Source organism: Chelonoidis abingdonii, chromosome 10 (genome assembly GCF_003597395.2).
Source record: "Chelonoidis abingdonii isolate Lonesome George chromosome 10, CheloAbing_2.0, whole genome shotgun sequence".
NCBI lineage: Eukaryota > Metazoa > Chordata > Testudines > Testudinidae > Chelonoidis > Chelonoidis abingdonii.
This window is the reverse complement of record NC_133778.1, coordinates 54191336-54208656: the sequence shown is the minus strand read 5'-3', so window position 1 is coordinate 54208656 and position 17321 is coordinate 54191336. Positions and strand designations below refer to the sequence as shown.

The following is a 17321-nucleotide window of genomic DNA, read 5'->3' as shown; positions in this document are numbered from 1 at the left end:
AACAGAGTTGGCACCGGGATTTGTTGCAGGCTTTGGTTCCTGGGTTGGTGTGATTGTTGTGTGATGTGTAGTTGCTGGTGAATATTTACTTCAGGTTTGGGGGCTCTCTGTAAGCGAGGACTGACCTGTCCCCCAAGGTCTGAAAGTGAGGGATCATGCTTCAGGATAGATTGTGGATCCTTGATGATGCGCTGGAGAGGTTTTAGTTGGGGGCTATAGGTGACGGCTAGTGGCGTTCTGTTACTTTCTTTTTTGGGCCTATCTTGTAGTAGGTGACTTCTGAGTACTCTTCTGGCTCTGTCAGTCTGTTTCTTCACTTCACCAGGTGGATATTGTAGTTTTAAGAATGTTTGATAGAGATCCTGTAGGTGTTTGTCTCTGAGGGATTGCAGCAAATGCGATTGTATCTTAGAGCTTGGCTGTAGACGATGGATCATAGGAGCTAACCACATCAGCCACACCATCAGGGGCTCATTCACTTGCACATATACCAATGTGATATATGCCATCATGTGCTAGCAATGACCCTCTGCCATGTACATTGGCCAACCCAGACAGTCTCTATGCAAAAGAATAAATGGACACAAATCTGACATCAGGAATCACAACATTCAAAAACCAATACGAGAACACTGCAGTCTCCCTGGTCACTCAATAACAGACCGAAAAGTGGCAATTCTTCAACAAAAAACTTCAAAACCAGACTCCAACATGAAACTGCAGAACTGGAATTAATTTGCAAACGGGACACCATCAGATTAGGCCTGAATAAAGACTGGGAGTGTTTGGGTCATTACAAAACCTAAACCTAATTTCCCCAATACTAATTTCTCCCTACTGTTACTCACACCTTCTTGTCAACTGTCTGAAATGGGCCACTCTCATTACCACTTCAAAAGTGATCTTTCCTCCCATGGTATCCTGCTGTCAATTGAATTGTCTCATTAGACTAATCTTACACTTGGTAAGGCAATTCATGTCTTTTCATGTATTTATACCTGCTCCTGTATTTTCCACTCCATGCATCTGATGAAGTGGGTTCTAGCCCACGAAAGCTTATGGCCAAATGTATTTGTTAGTCTCTAAGGTGCCACAAGGACTCCTCATTGCTTTTACAAAATAAATGCATTTAGATAAAATTCTATGCTCAGTTAAGAAAGAGCCTAATCCCTGTGTTGATTTACAAAGAACACACAGTATAAAAGCCTTCAGTAGATGTTTGTTACTGGAAAGAAAACAAAATGTACTTTTGTGAAAGCACCCCCTGCTGGATTGGAGAAATGAATTTACTCTAACCCTGAGCTTCTCCATGCTAAAATTGACAAATTAGAGCCCAAAGAGCACAGAGTTAGGAGAGACACCCTTGTAAATGAGGAACTGGATGAACTCAGGGGCCATAATATTCCATGAAATGTATTAATCTGTCAACTCTCCTAAATTTGAAGGCCATGCTTCATAAATAACACATTGTGCATAGTAAAGCAGAAAATATGGAGTGCATATAAAAATAATAATTTTGTGTATTATAGTAAAATGGTCAGAGCAGCTTTCTCTTTCAAAGACTTGTTTTCAAGGGCAAGGGTCAGTTAAAATGAAGCAACTTTAGAGAAGAATAACACCTTGTTTATATTTTTCAAAATTAACACAGTAATATTTGAGCAACAAATGTATATATGAAAACAAAACCCTATCCACTCTTAGGTATGAATACAAAGCTGCATCCTAGAATTGACTGTGCCTTGTATTTTGTCAGCAAAAGAGCACAGAGTAATTTTTATCTCAGCTAAAATATTTCACATATGTAAAAAGGAAAATTATATAACAAACATAGGCTGTGACATCTCTTTCAATGGCCTTGTTAAAAGTAAAAGCAGCAAAGAATCCTGTGGCACCTTATAGACTAACAGACATTTTGGAGCATGAGCTTTCCTGGGTGAATACCCACTTCCTCAGATGAATGCTCCAACACGTCTGTTAGTCTATAAGGTACCACAGGATTCTTTGCTGCTTTTACAGATCCAGACTAACACGCTACCCCTCTGATACTTTGTTAAAAGTGTTAGTGAAACACTGGAGCAAGAAGGAATTAGGATTAATTTTGGTACAAACCCAGATAAGGGACCTCTAAATGTGAGGACTCCGGAGAAAGTTAGTCTTAATTATCTTATTTAACTCAGTCATTAAAAAGCTGGCATAGTTATCCCTTCTTTATATGGCTCAACTGTTTTTCTTTTCTCTAACTTACCTTGGTACATGTGATTATTTTTTTTTTATCTGGTATAATTTCCCTTTTGTTTTTTTGCAGTTAGAATAGTTGTAAAAGATAATCGAGAATAACATTGATGGGTGGTGGTGGTGAGAAATAATTATTCTAATAGAGGTACCACCCCAACACGATTTAAATCACAATATTTCTGAAACACTCTCAGACTCTAGCCACCGGACTGCAGCGTATTTGATTAGGCACCATGAGGATTGAAATGGGTCCCAGAAGACTTCCACTATTATAAATGTTTCCTGGAAGGGCTATAAAGTTAACGGGAAAATATGGGTCCTTTAGATCATACCAAGATCACAGGAAAACCAGCTTTAATTGAGAGGGGGGAGTGAGAAGAAAAGGGAAACGGTGAACAAGATTCTCTCTTTCCCCTCCACCCTCCTCTCCCCAGTTTTGGCTCCATAATTCTGCAAACATTCTCGGTATCGGTGGTTTCATTTCAGAGAAATCCCCGGTCAGTCTTTCCCCGGCTTGCAATCTTCAGTAGCTTCCCTTGGCAAGGAAAACCCTTCCCCTCTCTACTGCTGGGGCCTGCATTGTACTCCGCATATGACCGGTTATCTAGGTCCGCAGCCGGGAGACCTTTGTGTGGGTCACTGCGGTTCAGTTGTCACAGCAGTAGCCCAGGCTCCCCCTCCCGCGAGGTGCCGGCCGTGCTCTCCGTTCATTGCGGTAGGGGGCAGACAGTGCGGAGCGTGTGCACACGGCGCTGCTTGTTCCCTCTGACTGTAGCCCGGGTCCTGGCTCCAAGGCTCCGGCTGCGAACACCGCAGTGCTCTGGGAGCGAGCTGGGCTCTATCAAGCTACCGCTGCCTTGCACGCTCACTTCTCTCCGGTAAGGGCGAAGCGGGAGTGAAGACGCCGGGGGAGCGGGGTGAAGGTGGCAGGGGGAATGGAGCGGGCGGAAGAGGATAGCATAGAAGCTGATGAAACTGGAGGTGTGAGAGGAGACAATGGGTGAAAAGACTCGGGTGCAGCAGGCACGGTGAGGCAGCGGGTGGAAGGGCGCACAGCTGGGCTGGCTGGGCGTGGGGGGCAGGTGGGGACTGGGACACTGGTCCCAGGGGATCAGAGAGGACTGTGGTTCCTGGGGGCATCGGGGCACAGCGGGGGGACGGGGGAGGGGAGAGTCTGCCAACCTGTCACGGTGAGTTTGCTTGGCAGGAGCAGGCTGAGGGCTCCGGACACTTGTTCCAGGCTGGGGTGGGAAGGATCTGGTTCAGGGCACTTGACAGGTTTTTGGCAGTGAGGGACTTGATGACACTTTTTGTTGCCCTGGTAGGCGTGGGAGGGTTTTTGGCAGCTTGAGGGGAAAGTTCAGAGCTCCTCTCTCCTGGGATGTGAGAGCGCTTGGGCAGCTGGGGTCGTTTGTCACTGGGATAGGGAGATTCTGGAAAGGTATTTTCAGCTGCGAATTAGGGTTGCCTCCTATTGCGGTGGCTGCCTGGGAGAGTTTTGGTACTCGGTGTTTAGAGATGATTGTCAGAGAGGCGGGAGGACAGGGTGTTGCTGGTTGGATTTTCCTTGTCTGTGTGAGAAGGGAAAACTCAGGACCCACCAGAGTCGCGGAAAGTAGGTTCCCCAAACCAGGAACACAGCCAGCTCCTGGAGCTGAGCCGGATAGCTCTGGCAACAGGTAGGTCCCTCCAAAAAGACTGATTCCAGCAGGACTGTCTCTCCGAGCCCCTCCTGCCCGCATAGGCAAATGACAAGCTGCGAGACTGGCCCAGCGACTATATTTCACAGCTGATCGGGCAGCCACGCTAATTGACTAGCCAATTAAAAAGCACACTTGCAACCTAGCTTGGTCTCCGGCCTTCTGATTGGCTGAAGGGGCTGAGAGGCTGGGGCCCTGGCGGGCCGAGCGTTCCGTAGCAGGACTGTTGCATTGCGCAGTTTGTGTGGCTGCGTTGTGCGTTCGTGGGATGGGGCGGCTGGCTGGAGGGTGGATTTGGTGCATTGCTCTGGTGAGTAAAGCTTCTTCCCGGTATTTACCCGAGCACAAAGGAAAGGAAGTTCAAGTGGAGAGGATGGTGCATATGCAGTCTGAGAGGGCCCCGGGGGCATTCCGCGTCCCAGATAGTTTCCAAAGCAGCAACAAATAAAATGCTTGGGTAATTTTTTTATCACTTTCAAGTTCATCTCAGGAGCTGTATTTTCCCTCTTGTCTGCTTTTCACACCACACGTCAGTAGTTCATTGTCGTTTAATAGTCCAAGGGGTTGGGAAGCTTAACAGGTTGAAAATACACAATTTTTCTCCTCATAGGAACTTCAGTGGCTCTTGTAATTGGTAAAATACAAATTAGTTTAGTTTATGAACTTCAGAGCCAAAAAAATAAGTTAATACCGGCCGAGTAGGGATTTCGTTGCAACGATGTCAGTTTTTTTTAAGGGTGTGTGTGTGTGTGGGAGTTGGTATTTTTGTTGCTAACAGAAAACATAGTGCAGCCAAATGTGTTGTTACTAGTCAACTACGGAAACTATGCTTAAATGTGAATTTACGAAGATCAGAGTAAGAATCCTTCCTAGCTTTAATTCATGTTGCTGTGCGAATTGAACAAAACCGAGTGAAACCATCTGAATTGATTATCACTTTGTGCTTTGTAAATAGATATTATAGTGAGCATTTGGTAGAGAAAACTATAATGATGAAAAAATAGTTTCAGTTGTAACCTGTTTTCACGTATTCAACTCTCTGTAAAGCTTATCCTTTGGACTCAAATTGTTCATATTAGTCTCTAGTCAAAGATGGTTTGTTTGTTTAAATCTGAATAAAGCTTTTCAGCCCTTGAATTCCCTCCCGGAAATGAAAACATACACATAGATATGAAATAACTGGCAAAAAGTTTAGGTTATATAAAATCCACACATTTCTCCACCTTCTTAAAAAAATAACCATCACCTTTTTTTCCATACAGCCAACTCAAAAATAGCTAAACTTTGAAATTTTGAACACAATTGTTTCTCAGTGAAGAGTATCTCCACAACATATTTGAAAAAAATGGGTTGGCTATTCATAAAGTCTGAATGATTGAAAACTAACTATTGTACATATGCAATGTAACATTTCACTTAGTCTGAAGGTGAAATCCTGGCTCTGTTGATGTCTATAGAACTTTTACCATTGACTTCAGTAGATTCAGGATTTCTCCCTCATGAGTGTTTACACTTCAGAAGAGAGGCAGTGTGTGTGTGTTCTTTCAGAAATCTGCATTTGTCAATGTATGTCATAGAGATATAAACTTATGCTCCTTTGAAGGCTTGAGAATTAGGTGCCTAGGTGCTTTTGAAAATCCCTCTACGTGCCTAGTCGCATCTTTGGATTCCCCAAAGTCTTTACATATCTGTCCCTTTGAGGACCTATGTTACCTTAAGGTAGCAAAGAGGCATCTTTTCTTCTTTCTAAAAAAATAAACACATGGAAATTAAATGCAGAAAACATCATAAATCCAATGTTATGATTGCACAGTTAAAAAAAATTGGAAATGAATACACTCAAGGAACCTTAATTGTTTCTTTCCCGACTTTCCCAAATATATTAATTGTACATTGCATTAATTAGAGAAGTTATTTGTATTTAATATATGCCAGGTATGCTTTCTAATGAATGTTTATGTAAATACAATTTTTAGAAATCTCCATTATATTTATTTAGTACTATGTAATTAAACAGTTTTCTCATTGAAATAATAATTTACTCCATATCCCTGTTACACTAGAAATATGTAATTACATATCTTTTAAAATACATTTAAATTACTATATAGTACTAATGAATTCTTGTAGAATTTGTGTCAAGACCTATTTAGAAATGTCTTAGAAGGTAATTAGACTGATGGGGCCCTATTCAATAAAGAATACTGTGATTTTGGAAACTTGTATTAGGTTATGGAATCCCTTGAAAATATGACGATGTGGGTGAATTCTTGCAGCCTTGTTGGTAGTGTTTACTTTATTGAACATATGAGCTTCAGCCCATAATGGTCCCTCTGCTCTATTATGATCTGTACAGTCATTGTGGATACAGTTGAGTGAATATATTACAATGATTTTTTTGGTTTTAATGGTGTGTTGTGCCAAGACTTATTTAGAAACTCATTCATCCAATACATTAGATAGACTATGAATCAGATTCTTGCAGGTGCATATTTGTGAAGCAGTGAAAGATCTCTAAAAATATTGGCAATGCTTTCCATTTGATTTAATGAACATTAACTTGTTTATAAAACAAGACATCTTAACACCTGATTTTGCTTTCATTTAAATCAATGGCAGTTTTGCCATTGCCTTTAAAGAGAGCAAGAATTAACTCTTCTTGATTTGGGACCTGATGTACAAAATTAAACATACGCAAGTATGCTGAAAAAATGCATGACTAATGTGTCTATGCATTTACGGCGATTGAGTGTGCAGATTCAACTGACCATTTATTGTTGAATTCACATACACAATTATATTGTGCATGCATATTAGGCAGGTAACTGCGCGTGTAATTGTGTGTCTAATTATGAAAATCAAGTCCTTTACATTTTATTTTCAAAAATAGCAAAAGGAATTACTCTGCTATATGGATTTATGGCCTTCAAACTCTCATATTGAAATGGAAGCCTTTCTGCAATTACAGCACTGCTGAAAAAATATTCTGAACCTATATTTTTGATTGATGGCTTTTTTTACTTAAAAATATCCAAATGATATTTAGTGCTTGACTATATATAAAATTAAATTCCTTTCTGAGATGAGATTTTGTATTCTAAACTGCATACAGTTCAAATTATATTTTGACTGGTAAATTGTACTTTCTCTGAAACAAAAGTAGTTTAGAACAGAAAATTGACAGTCTCAATTATAATAAGTGTAAATATTGCTACTGTAATGAATGACCTATAGAACAAAATAAATTAAACAGCTTGCCTTTATAATTAATTAACAAAATACTCTAATGCATTAATTTTACTTCTTTTCATGTTTTTCCTAGATAGCAAATGCTTAATAAAGTATATTGACAATTCTGCACCCCTTAGACAGGCAAGTAGTCTGTCAGTGGGACTACTTGTAAGAATATCAGTTTTCAGGAATAGGACCTATATGCCAACATCACTACATATGTTTGTCAACGTCACAATATCTTAGGCCCCAATCTTGCAAAGAGATTATGTGAGCAAATTTTTATGCACACATGGATCTCTTTGCATGATCAAGGTCTTAATTTTGATTTTTATTCTCTACAGAGCAAACGTGCCCAGTGGACAGGGTTGGTTCCAATATATACCCATATACTTACAAAATCATGATCATACAACTGCGTATCACTTTCTTCTGTTGAAATTATTGGCAAATTTTAATATGAACATCATGAGGGTCTCATCAGTTATTACTGCAGTTTCTTCCCAACTGTATTTCATTCTTAAATTTTCAATTTTATTGCTGTAGAAATTACATTTGGCACCTAGATTCTACTGGTTGGATTCCATTAGAAATACATATGGATGGGCACATATATATAATAAGGCCTGCTTCACCACTGTGTTACACGGATGTAAAACTGGAGTAACTCCATTGATTTTAGGCCTCTAAAATTCATTGATTTTTCGTCATTTCTAGTATAGAAATTGAATGTTATTTATCCTTGTCCAAGACCTAAAAAGCATGTTTAAGACAGAAGAACTGAAATATACATGTGGGTATTCCTGCCTATCAATCAGTACCCAGCACTCATTAGCATTTTAAAAAACACGGGGGAGTGAGCTGATTAGAAATAACTTATCCATGTAATATTTCGTGTCAGTAATGTTTGTAAGTTATGTGTAAGTCTGTGATATATCTTGTTAACAAGTACCTAGTAATCTGACTCTACTACTGTGGATTGAAAGAAGTATTGCACAAGTGTGTTTCTTATGTCTGTGGGTTAATATTTATTTATTAATAAATAGAGGAACAGCATATCTTATTTTGTCTTAGATAAAATTGAGTATTCAAACATCCTGAAACAGTTTCTACACAGACTTGTCATCCAATCCAACCCTGTGTGGGGTTTTTTGAGGAAGAAATCAGAGCAGAATTTGGCCCCTTTATTTCTGATGGGTTTTTTTTAACCTATGTTTACACAGACTGCATGAGGGGAGCTCTTCCCTTTTGCTCTGATAAAGTAGAGGACATGTTCTTATATGAAATGTGTGAAACTTTAGTTATCAATTAAGCTGATCAATCAGTATTATTAACTAATGTTCACATAATGGCTCTTGACTCTGCTATTCTGCTCCTTCTATGTGTTCAGCATTCTACATTGATGTCAAAGAACATTCCATGCAGTCAGGGAGGGTAGAAAGTTGGAGCCCTCAATCTGAGAGCAGAATTTTGCCATAAAAATAGATATCTTTCCATTTTATTTTCAGGCAATAGTACAAGTGAGTTGGAATGGACAAGAAAGAAAATCTGTTCTGAGCCTAACTTTGTTTAATTTTCTTCAAGTTCAGAAGCATCATCAACAACAAAATGAAAACTGGTTTGATCAAACAGTGAATTAAGAATAAGTTTAATGCACGAAAAATAATCACCACACTTTGTAAAATATAATCCCATTCTATTACTGTGAAAGAGTGTACAAGGGCAGAACCACCAGTGAGCTGACCCCTGGCTCTTGATCGTCGGCTTTGAATCATAATTACCGCTAACACATTGTATTTGGTTAGTGCAATGCACCATATATAAGTAACAAAAATTCCTTAAACATGATATTATCAGGTTGTTTTGCTCATATAAATAGACAGTGGGATGATTTATGTTAGTAAAGTGATATGAGAGCAGGATCTGGCCCTCAGTGAACTTCGAGAAGATCCAAAGAATGAATTACCATACCTTATATTTTCGGAAGGTATAATGCATTTTTAGGATACTGTAAGATATATTTGATTAACATGAAATCCACCTCCTCATTGACCAACACTTTGGTAAATCTTAGGGGTGGTGGACATCAGTCAAGACTATTATTTTATACAATGGCCATCTGTAATAGTGACATGTTTACAAAGTGGAAAGCCAAGAAGACAGTACATAGGCTGTACGAGTAATTTATAAATCATTATATTGTGCGTAGATTTCCATGTTAGACAATATTGTCCTATACTGTAATCAAAGTAGAGTAGCAGCACTATAGCATATTAACACAAAGTATTTCTTACTTCGTTCATCGCTTTTCTTTTAGTTTGAATGACCTTTTCCTATATGACATTTTGGAGAACTCACGTTTTCATGTTAATACAACTTACTGATTTTTCCTCTTAGAGTAGTAGTAGGGCTCATATGAACTCTTCCTTAGAATTTTCTCTATCTCATTTATATGGTCTATGTAAAGTTTGGTGTGCTTCACAAATGGTAGAAAGAACTTGATTCTTAAGATTAAATACACCCTATTTTCATCATAGGAGATGTTATTTTTAGATGTCCCAGGTAAGTAACCTTATTCATTTTATTTGTGTTTATTTTGTTGTATCTAATACATTTGTTCATATTATTAACATGGAAGTGCTGAGGTTTTCATTTGTATGCAGCAGATATACAAATCAGTAAATGGTGTTATTTCATTATGGACAACATAGCACCACGAGCCTTTTAAATACTTTGCCGTATCTACACGCTGGAGGAACATACAGTGAACTGTTTTTTTGTTGAGTGGTTGTACAGTGCTTAGCACAATGACTAGGGCTCCTAGCTGCTACAGTTATACAGATAACTAATAATAACAATAGCCCTCTCTTGTACTGAAGTCACCATTTCCCACTGAAGAACTTTGCAGTAAGCAAAGGTTCCTTATAATTGGTGTTGCAATTTCTGTTTTGAAACTGTACAAGGTTTACATCCTGCTTCACTGTGAGTATCTGAATTCACTGAAATAGCATTTTTTGGTATTAATATTTATTTCTATTACAGTACAGCTCACAAGCCTCAGTCAGCTTTCTCACCTGAAGATTTTAAAATCTGCTGAATTGGAACACTTGGAATATTAAGCAGTAGCCTTGAATTGATCTAAGGTATGGATATAAACTTTCTACCTTTCTGCTCCATCAGCAGCATTTCAAAATAAACAAAAGTCAATTCCCATTAAATTAAACAATCCCATTAAATTAAAAGGGAGTTTGCACTGAAGAAATTGGGAGAGATATAGGTCAATTATAAATAAATGTCATATTTTCACTTTTTTCCTCTTTCATATGCATCCAAGCCTCACAGAAACCATTCTGCATTATATTTAAATTCCAGGGATCAAATTCTGCCCTTTGCTTATACCCTCCTCAACCTGCTGTCTTGAATAGATTTAGATGAAGTGCAAGTCTTGTCAGAATTTGGTGACAGGCATTTAATTAGTCTATCTACTGCTACTCTTTTACTATTATTGGTATGCTAGCTAACAGTAGTACAAAGGAAAAATGTCATAAAGAACAGTTGTACTGCATGCATTTTACCGATTGGCTGCCATGGATGTTGAATGGTGCCCTCCCATTCTGAATGTGTTAGACTGGGAAAATGCTGGCAGCATAAAGGGTAAGTATTTCCAAAGCAGACAATTTATAAAATGACATGGGTTTTGTTCTGACAATGGCATTTCTGAACAAGATGTGTAATTAATCACTGTGCAAAAGAAGAGAACTGGTTAACAAACTGAAAGTTTCAAATTTGGAAACCTTCTCTGCTGCACTGAAGTGAAAAATAAGATTCTTGAAATCTAAGGTTCGTGAATTTTCCTGGCTTTTTGCATTCAAAGGAGAGCAAGGCTGGATTCCCATGATCTTTCCTACTTCATTTTTTACTAGGTTTGGTTATTGGTGCTTGCAGTACTGGAAGGACAGTTTAACATTTTTCCTTTTCTAATTAAACTAAACTTGCACGCTCTAGTCTTGTTGTTTAGCCTGTGAATTGGAACTTGTAAAATAAGCCCCTTGATCATGTTAAAATATTTGATTTTTTTTCTTGAATACTACCATACTGATAACTTTTTGATGCTTGTTCTCTTCCAGCATTCCATTTTCCTCATTTACCGCTTTAAAGTGGTTCATTGGAAATTGTTGTACTAACATAGCACAATTTGAATGTCTTATTTTCCAATAATAAATAGTTCATACTGTAATTTTGGGTCAAACTCTGTGCGATTTGTGTCTTGCACAGTGGAGGCTAAATTGAAGTCCGTGAGGCTCGGGGCAGTTGGAGGGGTCAGTAAATACAGATCCAGTTACAATGTTAGGGCCTTTATTTGGAAAATAGTACATCTTTGCACTTGGCTTCTGGAACTTTGGATAATGGCATCCAGAAAGCTTTCAGTCACCTGAAAATGATCTTGTGTGGGGGAAAAAATGAAATACTTTTTGTATAAATCCAAGTTTTGACACTTTGCACTGAAAATTTGTGAATACTGAGTAGTTCTAAATCATCCAGTAAAGTTTTTTTCTTTAAAATATCAGTTTTACTGCCTGAATGAAAAGAATTAATTTCAATTTAAACTGAGTTATTGGAAGTATTACAAGTAGAATTGCACCCTTATGCTATTATATTGTAGATCAGATATTTGTGTTGTCTTTGTTTTGGCAAATTTTTAATATAAGAATGTGTACAATTTGCATCCTAAAATAGCACTCACATGAACAGAGGTGACCAGCTTGGGTCTTTAAAACTTTTGAAATCTTTGTACTTTTAAATTTTACAGTATGTCAGCACTTTTGGTAAACCTCCTGACTCCATTGAAGTTAATGCCAAAACTCCTATTGACTTCAGTGGATCTGGTATTTCACCCTGTAATCCGAAACAATTTGGACCTGTACATGCGGTGTACTGCTTTGGAGTGTCTATAAGTGTAGCAAACAGAAACAAATACACACTCTTGTGGCCAATTTGTGATACAACATAATTATATATTTTACACGAGGCAATTATGAATGAAACAATGCAACTATTTGACACACATGCTGATTTGAAAAGGATGTCATGCGTTAATATGTGGTGGGCTATCAGTTTGTTTGTTTTACTACATGAGAGTGTTTATTTAGACTGGATTTGTTATCGTTAACTGTCTTGTATGAGATGGTATTTTAAAATTTGCTTAAATGCTTAGAGCTTCTGATAGTTCTATAAATCTAAATAAACAAGTAAAAATAAAATAATTGTATGTTTCTGTTCTTCTTAAACAGTACAAATGAGGAGGGGAAGGTGATTATGACATAAGAATGAATGGAATTTCAGATCTAGCTCTTATTAAAATCTACACATCTCTATACTACTATGTTTGGTTATATATTCTAATTTAAAACTGATATGTGGTAAATGTTTAAATACATGTGCTGTCAAAAGAGATATTTAACAGACTTCATGATCTGTGGAGGTTCCATAAGGTAGCAAAAATATACTTTATATTACCTGTTTTGATTCATTTCTTAATTTTATGGTGAGTTCTGAGGTAGTTATGATATGAGGGGAAAATTTCAAAAGCATTAATAAATGTTTGCGGTCTTAAATATTTAGTAAAGAGAAAATATTTTCCTTAGATGTTTTTTGTTAACATAGCCTTCAAAATTAAACAATGGCCAGTGAACCAAAGAATTAATGTAAAAAGTAGCTTGCCCGTTTGAAGTCTTTATTTGTCGTCAGCTTGTATGACTCATTTCATAAAAATATTGCTATTCGTTTTTATTATCTATTTAGCGCAATCTATGTAGTGCTTTCCAGACAACTAAAAGACTTGGGCCAAATTCAGTGCTGGAGTAAGCTGGTGCCAGTCTATTGAATTTAGAGTGGCATGGTAAGCTTACACCACTGGTGAATTTGGCTATGCTCACCATCCCAAGGAGTTTACAGTTATCAGTAAGAATATTCATGGTTGTAAACAAAGTATTATGTGTTTGCAGGACTAGTGGTCTAAAAGCTATATCAAGGGCACCACAAAATTGACATTGGACAATGTTGGGGGAGGGGAAGCAGAGAGGGACAGCAGCGTGTTATGGAGAGCTTAGTTTTCCAGTGCAGGCTAGGTTGTAAATGTTATTTAAATCCCATATTTCATTCTGGTTACTGTTGAATGGCTTTATATATAAACTAAATAACATTATTTGGTGGATAATCATTGCAGTGCTTCACAGGAAAAGTACACAAGGGATTTGAATGGGAAGAGGGTAGATGTTTTGAAAAAGAGAAAACTGCAGTGTGTTTTTGAGGAAGGCTATGCTTTCGTGTCAGCTTCATTTTAATTATAGTGGGCTCTGTTCAATGATAAGTAAGAATTTGTTTGTTTGTTTTTTCCATTCTTTTTTCAATTGACTGGCCTTTACAGCTTTTAAAAGACTTTAAAAGTGGCTTTGTTAATATTAGAAAAGCCGCAATGTAATTATGGCAGCTTACCTTACCATTAAATTCTTTTTAATTACATGTTTAGCCTGCCTATGCCAAACTTCTTAATCCTTTCAAATATACTGTAGTGCATATTTGTTTATACTATCTTTAAGATGCCAATTTTAGATTTTCTTACTCCTGACTGGGTCTTTCCCTAAAAATAAGAAGTTTGAAATGTAATCCTTAGCCTACTAATGTCTATTGTATAATGGCCATCAGTAATTATAGATATTGAACTTCTTCGAGGGCTAGTCTACACTATGGTGCTACATTGGCACAGCTGCACCAATGCAGCTGTAGCACGTCCAGTGAAGACACGCTGTGCTGATGGGAGAGCGTCTCTCACCGACATGGCGTGGTGTGGACACTGCTTTAAGTCGATGTAACTTCTTAGCTCAGTGGGGTGGCTTTTTCACACCTGTGAGCGACCTAAGTTACATTGACTTAAGTGGTAGTGCAGACATGATTGCACAGGAATCTCAGTTTTTCAAAACAATTGTTGTGAAGAAAAGTTGTGAAGAAAAGCTTGAAAATGTCCATCACAAAGGACAAAACCCTGAGGGAAAATGAAAAGAATGCAAAGTTTTGTATGTTTAAAGCCTCATGATTTTGTGGGGCCTGACTTATGGGTTCTGAATGCGTCTGGCTTGCAATACGGCTGGTCTTTTCAATGTTGATATTTTTGTTTACGTGCTCTTTGTTGTGAGGTTTTATTTGGTGAAGTTTATTATTTATCACAGAGCCCTTTGTTAGCATGTACCTTATAGAAAAATACAGTGAAGCCTATTTCAAAGACTACCTGCCTTGAGACCACCCCAAGTGTACTGCAGCATTTTACCAAGCTAATTTAACTATTAAGTGACCATATTTTTGATGTCGCAAGAGACAACCCAGAATTGGTCACCCATATAGAAGTATCCTATTTAGTAGATGGGAGAAGTCAATTATTTTATGTCAAGGTCCAGACTCCAGAGGAACATTTTTCAAACCACAATAGCAATAATGTTGATAATAAGTGAATAAAAAGATTTCATGGTCTGCAGTTGACCCGCTTGTCAACTACCCCTGTAGTAGACCATCTGAAACTCTTTGGACGGGGGTATCCATAAGACTCATGCTGTATCTGCATTCCATTTGTGCCCGGGGACTCTGCAGTTTGCATAGCTTTGTGCATTGCTTTACAGCTTTTATGCTGAAAAACCAGGCAACAGTTAAACACAATGTGTCCATTTAGATAGTTTTTCATTAGTCTGAGACTGACTTGAGTCTAAATATGACATTACAAATCTTGAACTTCCTGAGGAACAACAAGAGACCCAACATATTTTCTGCTCTTATCCCATATGGCTTTATGTTATAGGCCACAGTCTGTCCTTGTTCCAATGGGAAGTTTATTCAATCGTAGAATATCAAAGTTGGAATGGACCTGAAAAAGTTATCTACTCTAAACCCCTGCTCAGAGAGATTTTTGCCCCAGATATCTAAATAGCCCCCTTGAGAATTGAACTCACAACTCTGGGTTTAGCAGGCCAATGCTCAAACCACTGAGCTATCCCTCTGCTAAGAGGCCAATATGACTCAGTAAAAACTTAGGTTCAGATTCTGATAGTTTCACTTACTATAAGTAGCATCTTACTTCCATTTACTTCAGGGAAATTATTCATCACTATTTTTATTTTATTGAGCTGGCTAGAAAATGCAAAATTTTGTGAAGGGAAAAAGTCCGTTCAAAAAGTTTTGACTGAAAACTTTGTTGTTGTTTTTTTCCATTGAAAAAAGGGGGAACAGGTTGGAAAATATACTTTTACTTTTCCTGGTTGTAAAACAGTAAGTAAGTGTTTTTCAGACACTTCTTTTCCACTGGGGGAAAAAAGGGGAAAAGGAAGGACAAAAGGGAAAGAATGGAAAATGATTTTTTTGGTCCAAAAACTGAAAAAAAAAAGAAAAAGAAAAAAAAAGTTTAAGCTGAAATGAAACAAGAATGTCCATCTTATTTTGAAATGTCAGTTCAAAATGAAATCTTTATTTCAAATTTTCTGGAAAACAGAACATTTTTGTTGAAATCAATATTTTCCCACAGAAAAATTTGATTTTAATTAAATTATATTTTTTTTATGGGAAAGGTTTTTTATTTTTTCGGTCAAAATGTTTTGATCAATTCTATTTTATTACTAATTATTATGTACTAGTAGTTATATTAATAATATATTAATGTTGAATATTTCAATCTATAAAGTTTAACCATATTTTATAAACATATAAAAGAGCTCAGATCCTGTGTTCTTCATTTAACCAAGATATTTATTGGCTCCCATGGCAGAGTTTTGAGAAAGAACTGCAGATTCAGCCCTGGTTTGCAATGTGAATACTGAATAATGATTTAATATAAAGTTCAGCATTTTAAACGTTCAGTGTCTGTATCAAATCTTGATCCATTTGTATTCATAATTGACATTGTTATTTGAGCACTTAATTCTTGCCTACTTAGAATGGTGGAGAGTTTTTTGGCTTTTGTAGTTCTAAGACATAATTTTCTAAGGTTTATCGCAGACCTCCTGTTTCTAAGTGACAATAAATTCACCACACACATTCTTTTTCACAGCTGCTTGCTATGGTGATCATATTTTCTTGGAGCTGTTTCTTTGAACACTTGCTGATTTATGCTGCCATAAATATGCGTATGGAGGGTGAAAGTGTGATTGTTTTAGCAAAAATAAAACCTTCCAATGTGTTAGTATTTAAACCAGGGACCATGTGGTATGTACAAAAGTCGCACTTCAAAAGTCACACTTCTAAAGTTTGAAAGGTTTTGCCAATTGGAGAGATACTAGCTTTTCATGGAATGGGGAATTTCTGGAATTGGTAAAAAAAAAAAAAGGCTGTTTTAAGTGTGACCCGTCTGTATACTTTAATATGGTAAAAAAAGATAACTGTATGGCCGTGTGCAATTTAAAAAAAGTGATTAAAAGAACTAAGATTAACAGAATAGATGAATAAAACTGTGAGATTCCATCAGGTTTCCTCTCTGGCATATTTACATCTGTGGCCATTAAAAGCAAGTCTGTAATGATATACCTGCCATTCTTCATTACCATGGTGTGCCACCTGGTGATACAGTAATCCAGGCATCATTTTATTTATGGCTTGTAATTTACAGCACTTCTCTAGTACAGCAATATGTAGTTGTCCTGCACTTCTGAAGCTGTGTTTACTGTAAACCATTTGTGACAGGGTCAACAACCCTATTTAGACTTCAGGTTTTTTAATGGTGAGGCTGCTGGTAGCTGGGACCACAGCCTATCATGCAACCCAATATCCATATTGTTTTCTTGTATTCCCTTGTTGGTCTGTCTGTCTATCTGTCTGTTGGCTCTTGTTTTACATTTATACTGTAAGCTCTTTGGAGGGGGAACTATCTTTTTGTTCTGCACTTAGCACAATGGGGTCCTGGGCCACGAATGAGGCTCCTAGCGCTATAGTAGTATAAATAACAGTTATACTAGCGTTGTTTTAAGAACAAACAAATAATTTCATTAGTGGTTCAGAATTAGGAAGAGCTTACAGTAAAACTCACAAGGACCTTTGGATAGTATTGGATAGATAATTGGGCAGAGGATTGTGCTGGGCTTGTATCACTTGACCTCTGCGATTGAGATCCATGTGGCAGAG

At 37.5% G+C, this 17321-nt stretch overlaps 1 protein-coding gene across 1 annotated transcript in view; it reads left to right on the top strand.

Moving 5' to 3' along the window:
• The first annotated feature begins 4174 nt into the window (after positions 1-4174).
• Positions 4175-17321, top strand: part of LYPD6 (LY6/PLAUR domain containing 6) — a 55492-nt gene continuing 42345 nt past the window's right edge. Inside the window, exons 1-2 of the mRNA XM_032769537.2 lie at positions 4175-4245; positions 10214-10309. The gene's annotated coding sequence lies outside the window, so the exon portion shown is untranslated. The remainder of the gene's footprint in view (positions 4246-10213; positions 10310-17321) is intronic.